The sequence below is a fragment of the Aplidium turbinatum genome, chromosome 5 (assembly GCF_918807975.1).
Source record: "Aplidium turbinatum chromosome 5, kaAplTurb1.1, whole genome shotgun sequence".
Classification (NCBI taxonomy): domain Eukaryota; kingdom Metazoa; phylum Chordata; class Ascidiacea; order Aplousobranchia; family Polyclinidae; genus Aplidium; species Aplidium turbinatum.
Genome location: NC_137476.1, coordinates 25275027 through 25294068, shown reverse-complemented (window position 1 = coordinate 25294068; position 19042 = coordinate 25275027). Strand labels below are relative to the sequence as shown.

The 19042-nt window shown below is 36.7% G+C and overlaps 1 protein-coding gene across 1 annotated transcript in view; it reads right to left on the bottom strand.

Annotated features, from left to right (window-relative positions):
- LOC145771063 (uncharacterized) overlaps positions 1-19042 on the bottom strand; it is a 208969-nt gene that overhangs the window by 130724 nt on the left and 59203 nt on the right. The window contains exon 8 of the mRNA XM_082582806.1: positions 15020-15246. The gene's annotated coding sequence lies outside the window, so the exon portion shown is untranslated. The remainder of the gene's footprint in view (positions 1-15019; positions 15247-19042) is intronic.

Here is a 19042-nt window from a genome sequence, read left to right as displayed (position 1 = left end):
AAGAGGGTAGCAGATAAAGGGTTAACTTACTTTATCGCCTCCTGTGGAAGCTTGAATCACTTGCATTTGATCTGTCGAATTTCCATGCGATATTTTGAATCCAGTTGTCCTGTAAGCTGCATACGGGTATCCTTGAGTTATTACTCCAACCACTCCAGTCGGGATCAAAAAATCCACTTGCAACCAAGCTCCAACATCTGCAAAATAAAACCTGTCAACAGGTTGCGTGATTTAATCAGGCGGTATCTGCCGATTCGTTTGCAATAATTTACAGCAGGTGTTTAGTTGCAGTATGACTGGCTTTCATTTTATTTAGATCTATTTATGTCTTTCTAGTTTAATCGTAGAACTTTGCTCATTGACTGTTTGACCGTTCTTTAAGAGATTTGACATACCCCAGACAACAACTTTATCTGGTCCAGGTGTGGACCAAATAAAGTAGTTGTCTGGCACAGTAGGTTACATACAATTACAACAATGTAACAATAACACTGATTTGATAATGATGCTCCTTGTAAACTTGTAAAGGTATTTAATGTTGGACAAAATTATATGAAATTGCATTTGCACCTAGGCGTCACAGCGATGCCCAGGCGGGTTGCACCACTGTGCAGCGCTGTGACATCGTATTATTGAAAAAGTCTAAGGCGAGTGTGTTTGAACTGACCTGACTGCACATAGACTTCGCTCAATCTACAAACCCTGTCGTTTTGTAAACGGTTAAAAATCATTTAGCCCTAAAGTTTGAAAACATTTCCTCTGTAATGTCGGATTAAAATGGAATTTGATATAAACGATTTCACGTCATGTACAACTAACGCGACATCAAGAAACGGTTAACATGTTTCATCATACAAACTCACATGGAGGGCTTGGATGCCAAGTTTCCCCTCCGCGGTTGTGATCTAATCGATCATATTGTGGTAGATACATGTTGCTGAATTGACTACTGGCTGACATTTGGTTGTCCTTGATTCTCCCATCTTTCAATCCAGCGTTGCATTCTGTTACAATACGCTTGCTAAAAATGTTTAGTCTTACACCTTTTGTCTATAAAGTATGTAGAAATTTTTAAAACGTTATTTTCTTTGCATATTTAAAGTATGTCAAGTAGTTGCAATAAATTTAGTATGAAACTCTACGTAGTTATCTTGTTTAGTTTATAACTTATAGCATTTTTAAGCTGGTGAGGAGGTAGTGGTAAGGGGGTCCGGTGACCACGTATTCTTTCTGGTTGACCAAGAATGGTCACCAATTTCTCAATGGCACAAGTTGATTTTTAAAAATGAGGGGGAATAATGCACCCTACGCGGAGTCGAACCAGCACCGCTTGATCGTGTTTTGTTTGTTTGTGAAATCAGGCATTTAACCAACTGACTTATTGGGACGGATATCAGAATCAAGACATTAATTCATATATGTCCATCAAAATTTGCGCAAGTCACAGATTACGTCGCTGTTTTATTGAAGCTGGAAATTTCCTTAAAGCAAAGGTTTAAATTGAATTTGGGTTACATTATCTACCACGATGTCAACTACAAGCTTTGTTTTGTTTATAGTCTGATTCTAAATAAGTATGTGCTGGCATCTTGAGCTGGGTTGAACAGTCGGGCCTCGGTAGTCAACATAGACTATACAACATACTAACACATTGACAGTCCATAAATGGTTATGGTTGATACATTTTTATTTGCGGTACGCTTTCGCGGTCGGACTTGCATTGTGAGCATTGGAGAGCAATTCTTTGTCCGCGATATCAAATCTGGACATTAATTATTTTTTAAAGTTTTTTCAAAATAATTATTTCAATCATTTACATCCCTGAAGACCAACGAAAATGTAAATAAAAATAAACTTATCATAAACAAAGCGTGTTAACCTCCCTATGAGGTTCCACGACTGATTAGAAAGCCCACTCATTTTAGTTTCTTTTTATTCTTTTTAGCGGTGTTTATCAACAACTAGCTTGAAAAAGGGTGCCGAGATCTCATCCACTGCGCCATCCCACCGCTTTTTTCTAATTGCAAACTTTATCAACCGTTTTTACATCTACCTCAAAAAAGCTTCAATTCACAACAGCATTGTTTCGTTAAACAACATAAGAAAAAAATGAAAAACACAAAGGTAACTTACGCTGACAAGTTGGTCGTTCCTGGGTCCATGTTAGATCTTCTTTGCATGTAGCGATCAGCTGTTGACTTACACCGACCATGGCGTACTTAGAGACCATTGAGTACGTCATGACACCGACAAATCCGTATCTTTTTTTGCACCTGTAGTTAATTGTAGCTCCAACTGATACTTCAGTAACATTTGGAAACACCGAACCAAATTGAGGAGCGTCAGGTACGCGGCATCGTATACCTGCATATAATGTAATGAAATCTATCTAAGCTGTTTTGTAATCGCATCCACAGCAGTGACGCCGCGAACTTTATCAACAGTTTTTTTCATCGACCTCAAGAAAGCTCCAATTCACAACAGCATTGTTTTGTCAAACAACATTGGAAAAAATTAAAAAAAAAAACACAAAGCTAATTACTTACGCTGACAAGTTGGTCGTTCCTGGGTCCATGTTAGATCTTCTTTGCAGGCAACAACCAGTTGGTTGTCCATATTATCAATGCCTATACTGAGCCCTTCATCGCATTTGTATGTGATTGTAGCTCCAACTGATACTTCAGCAACATTTAGCTCCAAGTGACACTTCAGCAATATTTGGAAACACCGAACCAAATTGAGGAGCGTCAGGTACGCGGCATCGTATATCTGCACATAATGTAATGGAATCTATCTAAGCTGTTTCGTAATCGCATCCACAGTGTATGTATCGCACCTACAGACAGTATGTGCCACACCCTATCACACGTGTTGTTTTCGTTTCATTTGTTCAAAGTTGTGCAGAGATAGGAAGGATGATATGTTTTTCAGTGCTGAGAGTAATTTTTGAGGACGCTAAACAAAGTTTTCCATGGTTTTGCTCCGAACTATCTGGACACTTTGCTTGTTCATTATAAACCTGCCAGAACTTTGCGTTCTCAGCATCAATTGCTCTTGTGCAACCCTTCATGTAAGACACAATATGGAAATCGTACCTTTCCAGTTGTTGCTGCCAGTTGCTGGAACTGTTTGCCTATTTGTGTGAAAGAAGCTGAAAATTTAAATGAATTTAAAGCTCGCTTGAAAACGTTCTATTTCAATGAACATTATGACTGAATGTACCGTATAAATTATCACCATTGTCATGTACAGCGCCCAGGAGCATAGTTTGACTGTGGATGTGGCGCTATATAAATATTGTTATTATTATTATTATAGCTGCGTTTGTCAACAGAAAGTTCTTTTGTGCAATGATTAGCAGTAGTCTTGTACTTTAAGTATTGCATAGTCAGTTTTGTTCAAATAAAGTGTAGATTGTAAAATTAGATTTTTTCAATGTTTCCGTTGATGGGGTGAGTTAGAACAGTGGCTGTGGTGCCAGTTGGAACATGTTCCAACTCACTCCACTGTATAAGAACTTAGAAGTTAGGCTAGGAATAATGTTGAACTGACTATGTTCAGTTACAACCTATTATATTCACTACAACCTTTTCAATTTAGAGTCTGCAAAGCAACATAATTAGAAAATAATGTGTGTTTTTATAAGAAACGTTTTTGCAAGCTCATCGCCATAAATAGCCTATATTATTATGTGACATTGCATGCATGTGATCGTAAACAATGACAGCTATTAGCCGGTACGAATACGGCTCAACTAGAAGGTATAAGTTTCGAAAAATATACACAAATAAACACAATAAATTCACGTTTTCAACTCGCCCCATTGCATGCTCCAACTCACCCCACAAGTGGGGTGAGTTAGAACGTTCAGGTTTGAGATGAGTTTATCAGATTTTACTTTTATGTGAGTGTAATACAACTTTAAAATTTTGCGAAAATGTTTAGTTACCATTAGTCTCTCCATTTGTGAAGTTTTAAGAATTTTGAAAAAGTGAAAGCGGTTCTAGAGGTAAAACAATAATTTTTGTTCCAACTCACCCCACCTTCCCCCTATCATCCTGCAAAATCCTTTCCGTATTTGAAAACAAGTTAATTACTTTTTAATTGATCAAATGTCTCACATTCAAGAAAGTTTTTATTTTTTAAGAAAATTGGACATAGCACAGTAGACCCATTTCATAGATAGGCCTACATGCACAGTAGGCTATGTTGTCCCAGACAAAGTAATGTAAAGCTGCAACAGCTTTCAATAAAAATAAACACAATTATTCATGGTGACATACCATTTGGTGAACGCTGAGTGAGGTTTACAAGCTGTTGGACAGTGTCTGAAAAACAAGTTTCGTAATGACCACATTGCGTATGAATAGTAAACAGGGTAACTGAAAATTCAATTTTAACCTTTTCAGTCAAGATTTTATAAAATTTTGAAGTTTTAAACATTTTAAAAACACGAAAATCGTGTTCAATTTTTATCGTTAGTATTTATCACGAATCACAATCACAATGAAATACAGAAGGTAAACAGTGTTAAAACAGATTTTTTAACTATATAGAACTAAAAGTCTTTGAGCTTAAATTTTTTTTCGTAATATTTGCTTGTGTTGTCAAAACAAATATTCGAATGTTGGCGGAAGATGATCTGCCACAATTTTGTTATATGTGACGTCAGCAACTTACCATTGAGGATTTTTAACTGTTCTACTAGAGCTTGATTTCTTGGGCTGTCGTCACAATTGCACTGGCCGGGTGGTCCAATGTCCCCCTTGTCACCTTTTGGCCCAAGTTGGCCCGCTGGCCCCATTTTACCCGCACGTCCCTGGATAGTTGCGGGTGGTGATTGTACCTGCTGATGTTGATCGACCATTTGACTAAGAGGTAGACACAAGTTTGAACGGTTTATTCCACAAACAAGATGAACGAACATCAACATTGCAGTGAGTTTAGTCAACATTTTGAAAGATTGTTACTCTGCAATCTAACAAATTGCACTGTCACGACAAAAGGAATCAATTTGTGTCTGTTTGAAACTTGTTATAATTTTGTGCCCTGCAACTTGGAAACAGACATTTTGGATTTTTTCTGTAGTTTGCAACAAGCATTTTTGCTTTAGATTAAAAAAAGATTGACGAATTTTTAGAAAAATGGATGACAACGCGCACAAATTAATATTTAAATGGAAGTTGGCCTGATTGCATTTAGTGTAAATCAGATATACTAGAATAAGAATATTTGATAATGATTCATACTATTTGTCTTAACAATCTTCAACCTTTTTTTTTTTTATCACGGACCGGTTTTAAAGTGAAAATAGCCTCGCGGACGGGCAATAGGAAAAACGAATTTTGACGTCTACTTATATGGTTAGTCCTATTTTTATTCCGGTTTGAACATACTTCAAGTTATCAATAACTTGACTTTTGGAAAGCCCTGAATAATTTACCAGTTGGATGTACTATTTCTTCAATCCATTGCTGAAACCATGCTTTCCCAATGCTACTAGAATTGAGGTTAATGACAGAGGATTTTGGCACAAATGAAGAGAATTTGAGTGTTAATGTGTTTTGGGGAGCACGTGACTAAGCGCCCACTCCATGGATCCGTCACTACTTTGATAGATATGCAGCAGATCATGAGTAAGTGTATGATTGCAATTGGTTTCACTGTGATCAATTTATGTCATGACTGAGTACATACTACATACCTACAACCAACTCGCAATCTTGAAGGCCGTTTTGATCGAATGTTCTCGCGACCCGGTAAAAACTTTTTCGTGACCCGTTTTACTGGGTCGCGACCGGTAAGTGGGCACATCTGGTGTACATTATGTACGAATTTGACCTATTTTTGTGCCACGTTTGGGTAAAGGCTTTGTAACGGCAACTGAACTCTTAAAGCAATAAAGACATATCTGGCAAAACTGGTAGCAATTATTGTTTTGTGGAATCAAATGTCATTCAGCCATCACAATTTAGCTGGTTACTTTTCTTTAACTATCATTTCAGGCACTCTGCAATATAGTTTAAACTAGAGAGATTGGGTTTAAATACAGGGTGCGGCAAAAGTCCTTGGACAACTTAAAAATTGAATAATTCTTTTAAAAGTTAATGAAACAAGATAAAATTTTAACATGTATTAGAGAAGACAGTTTGCAACATATTTACAAAATTTCATTCAATATGACTTGCTCTCGCCTGAATAACAAGTTCAAGTCTCTTACGGAAACTCTTAGCAGCGTTACACAAGGTTTCCTGGGGTATTTTGAGCCATGCTTTTTCCAAGGAGCGCTTCAGAGCATCCACTGACCCATGAGACGAAGCACAAGCATTTGCTTCCAAAATGGACCAAACAGAATAATCCATGGGGTTGAGATCTGGTGATGAGGGTGGCCAAAGTTCCTTGCTCCAGAAACTTGAAAAATTGTCCTGACACCATTTCTGGGTTTTGTTTGACGTGTGTGACGGCGCTCCATCTTGCTGGAATGTGAATGGCCTCTCTTTGAAGTGTTTCTTGGCCCCTTGAAGTGCCGGAGTCAAAATCAAATCAATGTAAGAATTTGTATTCACTTTTGCACCTTGAGGGACAAAAATGAGAGGAGATTTCCATGTCTTGGATATGGCGGCCCAAACCATGACGGATGAGGGCTTTTGATGTCTGAAAACCCGCTTTACGGAATCATGAATGTCTGCTGATAATTTTGCAAGAATTCGATCATTTTGTCGATTGCAAATTGCCTCAACTGTGAACAATTTCTCATCAGAAAAAATGATTTCATCTGTGTGCGTACCATCTTTCAGTTTGTTGAGGAGAATCTTCGCTCGAGTCAATCGTTTTTCATTTTGGAGATCCGTGAGGTGCTGGCAGGTTTGCATTTTGAGAGGCGACAACTTCAATTCACTTTTAACAATTCTGCTCATGGTTTTTTCACTCACATTCATGTCATGAGCGATTCTCCTCCTGGATCTCTTTGGGTTGCGCCTAACACGAGCTTTGACAGCTTTGATGAGCTTGGAGTCCTAACAGTTCGTGGTCTTCCACTGCGAGGTCGATCTGCAGCATTTCCAAGTTCCTCAAATCTCTTCACAGTGTGATGATCTGGGAGCTTTAATCAGCTTTACAATCTCAGAGTTTGTCTTTCCAGCGCGGTGGAGTTCAATGATGGTTTCACGTTTAGCCTTCATACTATTAAGTTCAATTAAATTTTATCACCCAAGTACTGAAATCTTAAAAATAGGGTTTATTACACTCCATATTGAATAATAGCAATGAGGTAAACAGATTAAAACCTACATTAAATTAATTTACAAAATATGTCCAAGGACTTTTGCCGCAACCTGTAGACTATCACCGCTGACCTATCACGAAACAGTTCAATCTGATTTTCTGGTCATTCAAGCAAAAAAACATAAAATGGCCTAATAATCTAGCAAAATAAATTAATGATTAATAATATAATATTTTGATATTAATTATTTATTATTTTCATTGTAGGCTAATAGGAAAATCAAAAAAAGTAGTAAAAAAGGCAAATAACAAGTCCAACAAGAAATGAAAGGCTAAACCTTTTGATTTAGTCTGCGTCTCATGTAAGTAGTGTACCGTCTCATGTAAGATGTACAGTAGTGATGCGAAAATGAACACTGCTCTAAGCAACATATAACAGCTAACACTAAATTAAGATGGTCTAAATCGGGTCCCGTCCGCAAACGTCTTTCTTGCTTCAAGTAGAATAATTGCATATAAGTCCACCTACCAGGTAGCCTATCTGATTGTGAACTTTTCATGGCTGTTTGACTACACTCAAATGGAACTTTTTTCAGCATTCAACAGCCTTAGTGACCTTTATAGATGTCTATGGTGAGTTTGGTATCGGGTATTGTAATCCCATGTGCAATGAGTTAATAACGAAAGCCAGAGTTTGCATTATAACCTACTCAATAAAAAATCTTACCTCAAAAAACGACAAATTTCTTAACTTATTTTAAACTTTTATTTACGTAGATTTGATGCTTAACTTTTAATCTCAATATTTTGCATGGTTTGATGAGCCCAGAGTTTATGTTTGATGAGGCCAGAGTTTAAAAAATCTCTTCTGTATCGCTGCTGATGGATAGGCAGTTGAAAAACAACGATATTGTTTTCATCGTTTGAAACGTGGGCTTGTGATCTGCCAAGTTAACCTTAGAGCGTCACTTTTCGATGAGAAGATTCTACTTTCAGCCTAGATGGATTTATTCACACCAAATATGTTTTGTATAAAATTCAATGATGCAATCATGAGAGCGCAGTGGCGTTGAGTGACTGATTCGTTTACAAGGAACTTCACCAGCGCAAGTCTTTAACTTGATAAACAAGTTTAACCTTGGGGAGCTTTTAGTTTATAAAATTCGAGATTATATTCATATTCTACCTAAATCAATCTATTTTTGTCTTTCCAATTGCTGCATGCAGATAGTGGTTTGCACATTGCACACGCAAAAAAAATCGTGGCAGACAGCAGTGCCGGATTAAGGGGGGGGGGGGAGCCCTTAATCCCCCCCCCATTGCACACATTGCACACGCATTGCACACGTTGCACACGCAAAAAAAAATCGTGGCAGACAGCAGTGCCGGATTAAGGGGGGGGGGGGGGGGGGCTGAAGCCCAGGGCCCCCACTTTTGGGGGCCCCACTTCAAAGAAAGCATATAATATTTTTTTTAGTTGCACAGCTAAAGATTGCTGTTTTAATTCGTATCTCAAACAAGCAGGGGCGGCTCGCCCATATGTGCTGGCTGCTGCGGTGCTGCATCACCCATGCTCCGCCTCAGTTATTCATTTTTTTTAAACAAAAAGCATATTTATTTGCTACGGTACTTTCATATCCAGAAATGGTACAGTCAAAGTTATGATAATCCTGCCAATGTGAGTGGCAAGTATAATGGTCTTCAAGCTCTTCTGCGCGAGAAATGTAGTGTAGCTCATTATGTGCCTTGCCTCACTTAATTTTATCGGTAAATGTGGTGTAGAAATATGCCGTTCTGCCGCTGAGCTTTTTGAATTGTTGCAAAGCCTTTATTCATGGCTCGTCTCGTCTACTCATCGTTGGCAAGTCCATCGAAAATTCCTGTTTTGTTTGCCTGTTTTAAAGACATTATCTGATACAAGATGGTCAGCTAGATAAACAAAGGATACCGTGAGACCATTTTAGCGCTTGAAGAATTGTCCTCTGATGATGCTCAATCTCGAGAGAGCAAACTCGAAGGAGAAGGATTTGTAAAAAAGTTGAAACAACTGGAGACAGCTATTTTGCTTGAAATGTGGAGTGCAAGTTTAGAAAGGTTTCAAAAAACAAACCTGTCCCTTCAAAAAAGTGGATTGTGTTTGAATAATGCAGTACAGTTGTTACAAAGTCTCATGAGCTTTGTCAAAAGCGAAAGATCTAACTTTGAAACGTATAATAAAAAAGGTAAGAAGAAATGTGGATTGTGGATCCAACACCTACGTAGGTTCTTCAAAACAAATTCAAACACAACGTTATAGGCATTTTTATGAGCCCTCTACAGAGTCAACGATTTTTTCCCCAAGTGATAAATTTAAAGTTGAAGTGTATCTTGCCATAATTGACAAACTATCTGCAGAACTGGATAAGCGCTTGAAAGCATACCGTGACGTCGAAAGTGAGTTTGGTTTCATTTCAAAACTGACGGATCTTAGCCCTAACGAGATTCCTCAAGCTACTGTTGCATTGATGAAGGAAGATCCCATGGATTTCGAAGCCAATTTTCCAACTGAAACAGTTCATTTTGCAGAATTTTTCAAAGTGAAAACTGCTGATGGTGGAAAAGAAGCCTCAGAAAACCTGATCAACACGAAGTGGAAAACAGTGTTGAGCTCAACATGTTCTTACTTCTAAGGGAAAACAGGTGTGTTGAAACCTTTCCCAATATCTTCGTTGCTCTGCGAATATATTTGTGTATGATGGTCTCCAACTGCACTGGAGAAAGATTTTTTTCAAAATTAAAGAGAATCAAAAACGAAGTTCGAAATTCTTCGCGGCAAGAGCGAGTTTCGAATCTTTCGCTTTTAAGCATTGAACAAGATTCATTTGGATTCATTGAATTTTGAAGAATTGATCAGCGATTTTGCCACGAGAAAAGCAAGAAAGCCTCCGTTTTGAGTTGATATGAACAATTTTCTAGGGCAGCAAACAAAATGACTACTGGTACCTCCTACCAGTTTGCAGTTTCATTTTCGATTTATGGCCTATACTCCTATGAATATGATTTTGTTTTTATCGTGTGAAGCTGACAAACAATTCACAGTTCATACATAAAGCTGCGGCCAAAAACAAACGCTTAGTTTTTTGTGAAACGATTAAGCTTACTTTGATCGCTCTGTATCTCAACAGTTTTGTGTTTAAGTATTCGACACCATTCACACCAAGCACTAAAAGTTTATTGTCATTGCTAGATTTGCTTTTCAACCAGAAAATGAATCTTTTCCGAAGTAATACTGTTGAAAATTAACCAGGTTTTTCCTCACAATTTTCTTGATGCAAAATTGTTTGTTTTGAACAGTACAGTATTGCACAAAATGAACATGTTATCGTACAGTATATCAATAATCGCCTATTAGCAATTTGTATTGAAAATGTTGCCACTAAAAAATTGTGGAGAAAGGATCAAGTTCACTTTGAACAGTGATAACCTATCTCACAAACGGATACGTTTGTTGATCTGCTCTAAAATGATCGGTTTTGCTTTCAAAAAGACAACTAGAGAACAGTGGCGTAGCCGTAGCCTGCCTAGAGAATAGTGGCGTCGCTCGGGTAAGTTTGAGAGTTTGCGCCCCTCTAATAAAGTCAGCATTAAACGAATTATGTCATTTTGTTGTTCTAAAAATAATGTTCCTGTTTAATCGCTTTTTTCGATCCCAATCGCAGCAAAAGCAAACTACCCACTACACAATACTAGAATAATACACACAACTCGGGTTTGGAGGCGGAGCCCGCAGCTGCTGAGAAATGCTTTTAGCGTCATTGATTGATAACCTTTTTAGCGAAAATTGTCACTTGATAAGGGCCCCCACTTTCAACTCAGCCCAGGGCCCCATAAACCCTTAATCCGGCCCTGGCAGACAGAAATGAAGATCTGAGCAATTCGGTAAGCGGCTTTAACAAAACCTACTTATTGAAATTAAAGCTCCTGCTGTAGTCACAAAGATGAAGGAAACAAACCAATTTGTCGAATCTTGTTTAAAATAAGGCAACCGTTTTTTTTTTTGCAAAAGGTTGACATACATACGTTTCTCTTGCCCCCAGTTCATCAAAACTAGAAATAATTAATAACAATACATCAATAATCGAATAAATTGTTAAAGGCACCAGGATTTCATCTCGAGATAGCAAAAAATTCAAAGATAAAATGGTAATTCATAGTAGCGTGTAACATGAAAACAAATGCTCTTTTCTAAACAAATTTGACACTTTGTAGCTTTGCGCTACGACTGCAAAATCCAATCCACTTGCGAGTTGCTACCCTCTTGCGGCACACTATAGTATGCCGTTGTACACAGTATGGAAAGTTCTGAACTTCACACATAGAAGAAATTAATTGTAGAGTGAAACGAAACAATCAGAAAGAAGCAAGCCACTTGTATTTAAACAACGTAACAAAAATGCTCAGATAAAGCAAATTTGTTTGTTTAAATTATTTCATTGCAGTTCATTCTGTTGTTTCGTTCGTATAAAACCATACGTAGCCAAATTGTCAAACAATGAAACGTTTAATCACATTTCACGTTAATGGACTGCTCACAAGGACGTCACATTTCACTGTTTCGATCACATACATTGGTTCAATGTTTAAGTGTGCATTATTTTAAATTGTTTTTTTAACATTTTAAATTTTGTGTTCATTTATACAACAAGCATTTTAATTAGAATAGCGTAAAGTTTGTTGGTGCTTCTTGTCTATATGTTTGTATTTAGTATGTAATATTGAAAGGCAACTAAGCAATCTCTCTCTCTCAACCTTTTATCTATGAAGGCAGGGCTGTGTTAACCACCGGGGAGACATGGTTGTTCAGGGGCCCGTTTATTTTAGTTTGTTCAATGTTTTTTTACTGTAAAAAAGTAGAGCTGCTACAGAAGCATGATATAATAGTAATCAATAACTTAAATCATGCAAGGCGTATTTACTGCTTTGCAAACCCCTGGCTGGGGGCTACCTCTGTTTAGGGGATATAGTACTTTTGCATTATTAACAACAAACGTCCTGTCTGAAGTGCCGCCCCCAGACGTGCCGCCCGAGGCCTTCTGCCCCCCACCCCCTAGCTACGCCACTGTAGGTTACTGCAAGAAACCGTTAAGGGTCTTAAGAAATTACATTGAACTTTATCGAAATGTCAGAGACTTGTTAAAACGAATAATCCGTGTTGTCCCCATCCCATAATCTTTTTGGATACTCCCCGAGGCATGTATGCTGCCTCAACTAATTTTTGGAAAGTTACCGCGGCAGTGCCAACAACGTGTCAAACCACTTACTAGTATCATTGTTTCAGACAACATATATTATCTCATCTTCTGTTGAACGTTTGTTATTGATCTTGAAAAACTAGTTTTAAAACTAATACAATAAACAACGATCTCATCAGTGTTATTTATTCGGTTGTACTTACAGGCTGAAAGAAACCCGCTTGCTAAAATGTCGTTTTAAGGCATTTTCCATCTGAAAGAGATAACCAAACCACTCCCAACTGCTTCAAGTACATGTCGTTAAAACGTTCTAAAGAATATTGTCACGTGAAACTAAAAATACGTTTGTTGGCTATCATGACATAATTCTGTCAAGATACATTTGAAATGTATTTATCTAAACATCTCTCAACTTTTACCTGCTTATGGTTTACATTGATATATAACTGATAGGGCTGCTTTTAAACCACCAGGATAGGGGCTGCTGTGGCGAATGATCCACAAAACGTATAAATGCACTTTGAAGAAAACATGTAATAGCCTAAGATTGAACGTGTACCAACCCGAATTGTTTACCGGAAACTGCAGCGATGCATTTGACAGATGATTTGTAACCAAGCTTAAGTTTTCATTAAATTTGACAGATGACTTGTATGAGAATGCAGACTCGACGACCTCTCACGCCTACCCAGCCCAGGCCTATTATGGTCTTTCGCATTATCTCATTAGATGCAAACAATAGGCTATGTATTCGTTTTATTTTTTATGTATGTTTAGTTTTTGTATTCAAACAAAATAAACGACTGACTGTAACTAATAGGCTTTCATTGCAAATGATTCATTTGTGATGTAATTTAAGTCACTACAAAATTACGACAATTGCGTTGTTTTACAATTGCAACACTACATATTAGGATAGTTCTAAAACTTCGAATTTGTGTTGCTTGAATTAAATGGAGCGAAACTTGTACAAGAACAATAATTAAAAACGACATGGAGACAAAATATTTTCACGGGCTTTTGCGTCAAGTTTTTGCAATATGTTCGAAATATCTTTGTTTTGTAATCCTAATATGTAAACTATTCTTGGAAGTGCATTGCTCAAAATCAGATTGTAACGTATTTTCTGAGGTCAAAGATTTTGATGTGTTCCATTTTCGTTTCGAGCTGACGACGAAACGAAAATACTTAGAAAAAAACATTTCACACAATCATTCGATTTAAACTTCTATTTCTAAGAAAATGCATTGACATTTTACCACTTCCACAATCTCAAGAATATTGTTATTATTCCACTTCCCAAGCTCAATCGTTTTGCGCAGAAACGAAGCAAGGAGTTTTGAAACATTTTCGTTTCAAACAGTCCAAGTAGTCATGAGGATAAACAAAGGTTTGCCTCTGTTAAATAAAAGTTTGTATAGAACTAAAAGCATCGACAGTGCTACTGTATTTCAGATTAACTGTTTATTTTTATGTTTATGTTTGATCTAAGTCGCAATGCATTACGTTTTCAAGATATTTGATATTTCAAGGCAGGTACGCTCTCAGAACTGTGCTGCAAACAATGCAAAATCTCATTTCGCTAAATGCTCACCCGCTGTAAAAAACATTGCATTTCGCTCTTATTGTATGTCCTTTTACGCATCCCAGTTGTGGAACAAGTTTAGATCTTCTAGTATAAAACGATTACGTGTTGAACAACTTGCCTCGTTATGTCAGTACCCGTGAATATCAAGTAATGTAGCCTATAATATAACAACGCTTGATGCTTTATTGAGAAAAACATGTTTTCGTTTATCAACCGTTGCATTCACTCCTCAAATCGCTTTATATCAGACCTGATGTCATCTGATTGTTTTTATTGTTCTGAATACTTTCAATTCTTCCAACGCTCTTTGTATATAAATTTGTAACAGTATAGATAGCCCATTTAGTGAGCTTTTAAACCGACGTCATCCAAAGTGGCTCTCTGTGACCTTTGTGCATTTGCAGTTTTTGTATTATTTCGTTGTTTTTGTTTTGGATATGGACAACTTTGTCTGACGCAAATAAATAATAATAATAATAGCTAGTTTAATTTTTGTTGGAAAATTTACGATAGCTTATTTTAATTTGGCAAAGTAGTTTAATTCCTCAAGATTGAGAACCCGGCTTTTTGTGAGATCTCTAAGAAGCTGATATCCGAAAAACAACTCTTAAACACTGCGTAACTATTGATTGCAGATTGCAAGATATGACATACAATACTTTGCGTTTGGGCGCCATCTTGATAATTCTTTGTTTCTTCTTTTGTATCTGTCAGGTTGCTTGCACGACATTTGGAGAATTACTGCTCATTTATAATAGCCTACTTATCCGTTTTGTTTTAAACACCACCACTTTGTACAACAAACAAATCTTTTGCATCGTTTATTCAAAATTAATTTTTATGATTATATACTTAGACTTTATTGACATGACAAATAACAATAAACAGAAACTTCTCTTCTCAATTTTACAATCAGATAACGGATCTACCATCCGCCATCTTTTGCATTCAGTCGCATAAATTGCTTCAGCACAACAGATGCTCCATCCTTAAGAAGGATGGAATTTACACAATCATTTGATGTAAAGTTCTAGTTCTAAGAAAACACATTACATTCTGTCACTTTTTTTGTTTATTTTTGATTTTCACGACGTTTCGAGAATTACTACTCATTTATGCTTCGCAGTTTTATAATAAACGTAACCACTTTGCACAACAATTTGTCTCGTTTATTCAGAATTAATTTTTATGATTATACTTAGACTTTATTGAAATAACAAACAACTATATACAAATTTTTTTCTTTGCAATTTTACAATCAGATAACGGATTTACCATCCGCCATCTTCTACATCCAGCAGCATAAATTGCTTTAGCACAGCAGATACTCCATCCTTAAGCTGGGGGAAAGGTAGTAAGAACCAACAATGAGGCGAAAGTATCTTCCGTCACAGGAGCAGGAAACCGATTTGTCACGTGAGTACTTCCACTTTCATCTGCAGGATTCGCTTCAAAAGTCTTGAAAAACAACGTTTAGTGCAAATGGAAAGTTTCAATGTAAAAACACCGTTAATGAATTCATCAGAAAGTCCAAATAAACACACGCTACAGATTTATTTTTGTGAGGGTGTTAAAATCAGAACATGAAAGAATGTGGTGGCAAACATCCAAGCAGAATAATCAACAAATTTCAAAGCCGCCACTAAATTTCGCACATATTATATGAGAAGTAAAGATATTTCAAACAGGTTCAACCAATGATATGTTGAGAATAGTTATCATTTTGCATTGCGTTGCAAGGAAAGTTGTTGAAATCGCAAAATTATTGCGTCACCTTTAAGTTTACTACTTTTTTACTTTGTTTTTGTTAAAGTTGCTACGATACTTTAAGGTGGCATTTACCTTTTAAAAATTGCTGTCATGTTTCTGTATTCGTGCTATCCCTAGGCAATCGCGAACTGACAGTAGCCTAAACTTCAAAGAATTTTCAGACTTTATCGTTAGAACGTGGGAGGCTATTTTAAATAATAAACCAAGTTGTAGCCTACTGTTATCTGGAAGTTCAATCCTTTTCGTTGATAATTCGAAGTATTTCTTGATGATGCAAAACGCAATGTTTTAGTGAAATTCAAAATTCAGGATTTAAATCCTTTAACTTCCACTGTGTTTTGATGCAATTTTTGAATTTTAATTGAGCATTTCTTTGGTTTTGAGCATTTTTTGTATTTGATGTATTTTGGGAAGGATGACTGACCAAAAAACAAAACATGAAAGTTGTTGTACGGTATATTTAGCAGATTTTTGAAGTATGTTTACAAATTTTGTGTATTTTTTCTTGATATTGCTTTAAAAATGACTAAACTTTCTAACATTAAATTACAAAATTTTGCGTTTTTTATATTTTTTCGTTTCCGTTAGGACATCTGAAACAAAAACTTCAAATTGCGATAAATTTCACCGCTACATGTCAGGCAAGTGTCAGGCTCTCTGCAAAAACGTTGTGGCAGTGATGTTAATGCGTTATGAGAGAAAATAACCGAATATGCTTCACTTTGCAAAAAATATTCATATATTTCCTACAAAATTTATACAAATACATAATTTCCTATTATGCAAAATTTCCTATTAATGATTAAAAATTGGAGAAAAAGTTCAAATACAAACGGTTATAGGCGAATTCTTCGTAAACAGTTCTTCGTACAGTTGCTCTTCGTAAACAGTTCTTCGTACTTTTTTCAACTTGAAAAAAATGCAAGTCTTCCTTTTTCTAATAAACTAGGTCTAAGACCCAAAATCCAGGCAGTTTGGCAAACAAAGAACAGAGTTATGGTGATTGCAAACAGTCTGAATTTTTTAGGGGGAGTCTTGGGCTCTTTACAGAGCCAGTGGTAGTTAAAAGGTTAACTTACTTTATCGCCTCCTGTGGAAGCTTGGATTACTTGCATTTGATTTGTCGAATTTCCATGCGATATTTTGAATCCAGTTACCCTGTAAGCACCACTCGGGTATCCTTGAGTTATTACTCCAACTACTCCAGTTGGGATCAAAAAATCCACTTGCAACCATTCTCCAACATCTGCAAAACAAAACCTGTTAACAGGTCGTGGCTTAATCAAGCGATGTGGATTGGTCCATGTGTTGACCAGATAAAGTAGTTGTCTGGGACAGTAAGCTACATGCAATTACAGTAGTGTAGCAATACAAACAGCACCAATCTACGCATTTTAAACATGCCATGATGCTTCTTGTTAAGGCATTTAATGTTAGGCAAAATTATATTAAACTGCATTTGCACCTACATTTAAATATAACAACATAAAATGAACATTGGACATATTCATTCATATACATTTTGTCGTAGGCTATTCAGGTTTTTGCCAGGTGATTGAAAATTTTTGATTGTGCGCAGGAAGCCAGTCTCTGTGTTTGCTTTCTAACATCTCATTCAATGTCCTGTGAAAAACTAAGCATACAAGTGCAACCGATGCCTTTCTGACTGTCGTACAGGATTTTTTCTACTCGATTACGCAGCAGACATCCTACCTACATATGAGGTGCACCGTGCACACACATTGCACAATCCAGGTTACTTTTGACTGAGGTAAAAATAAAACATTTAACCAAAGAAAAAAAAGAAACTTTGGTTGAACTTTTCCATTATCCGCTGATTTTCAAACAACCAGGCTACAATAATTATTCATTGTTGTTGATGATACTAAATTTGTGTAGGGGAAAGTAACATAGTTGAGCCGGTTCCTTAGTTGATCCACCAGGGTTTTTTATCGATTGGTGCAAAATCATTGCACCTTGACCACATCAAAGTGTTTGCAGTAAAATGACTGTTCTTCGTTGTTAGTTTCAAGCGGTTCTTGCGAAAGATGAGTTCGCTAGCTCAAATTATGTATTTTTCTCACTTAAAACCGTTTTTTCTTGAGAAAAAGTCAGCTTAGCTCATTCAGGAAGTATAGCAGTTGGAAAGGCGAAAGTTTCTGTATGTATAAACCAAAGTTTAAAGTTTTAATTTGTGTAGAATTTAAACTGCTGGATCAAAAGGAACTGACAAAATTTTCCTGTTGTGTTCAAACTGAGCGCTGCTCCATAGTTGAGCCACTTCACCGACCCTTAGTTGAGCCAAGTGGCTAATGTGGAGGAATGGGTTAAAATGTGGAGGAATGAGTTATGGTTAAATGCCTTTGTTCGAGCTGTGTTCATTGCAATCCATCAGCTGTCAGCTGCAGCAGTGCAGGTCCATGTAAGAGCTGGGCACATGAAGCTTGTACTGATGATACAGCTATTTTTATATGCCAGTATTGCCAATAACTGACTAAAGCATTTGAAAAACTGATTTTTTTGAATAACTGACATAAGTTTTAATGACACTCTCTGACTATTTGTATTCGTTCTTTCTTTTATATTGCTCATTGTCAATACACCTTTAATGAAACCACTTAATCCCAATGTGTGTTTTAAGCTATAAAACGCACAGGTTCATCAGTTTATCAATTCCCTTTTCAACAATACAGTGGCTCAACTAAAGACACTGGGTGGATCAACTATGGCGCTGCGATTCCATAGTTGAGCCAAATGAGTAGCCTACTTATACGTGAAAAACATGCTACAACTAAGCTACTTACGAGGTATGTAAAAACACAAATCGCTAGTTTAAAGAGTTTCGTTTACGGTATTCAGTTTGTTTTGAGTGAAAACATTACCGGTTAGAATTTATCGCCAAAAATGTAAAATTTGGCTCAACTATGGTTACTTTCCCCTAGTCTTCGATTCGATCTTTGCGTACACCATTAGCCTATTTCGGCCACTTAGTTAAAAGTTTTTCTTCTATACATCAAACAAGTTTGTTCCTCCTCAACCTACCTCGTTTCTCAAAACTTTTAACGTTTTTACTTTATAGAATTCCATTCCATTATTCATAGAATTCATTCCATATTCACAATCTTATTCGATTCAATATTTCATTCAATTCTATGCAATCAATTCACTCATTTAATCATTCACCATTTTATGAATTGCAACCTCTGCATTTGATCACGATGCAGCTTCC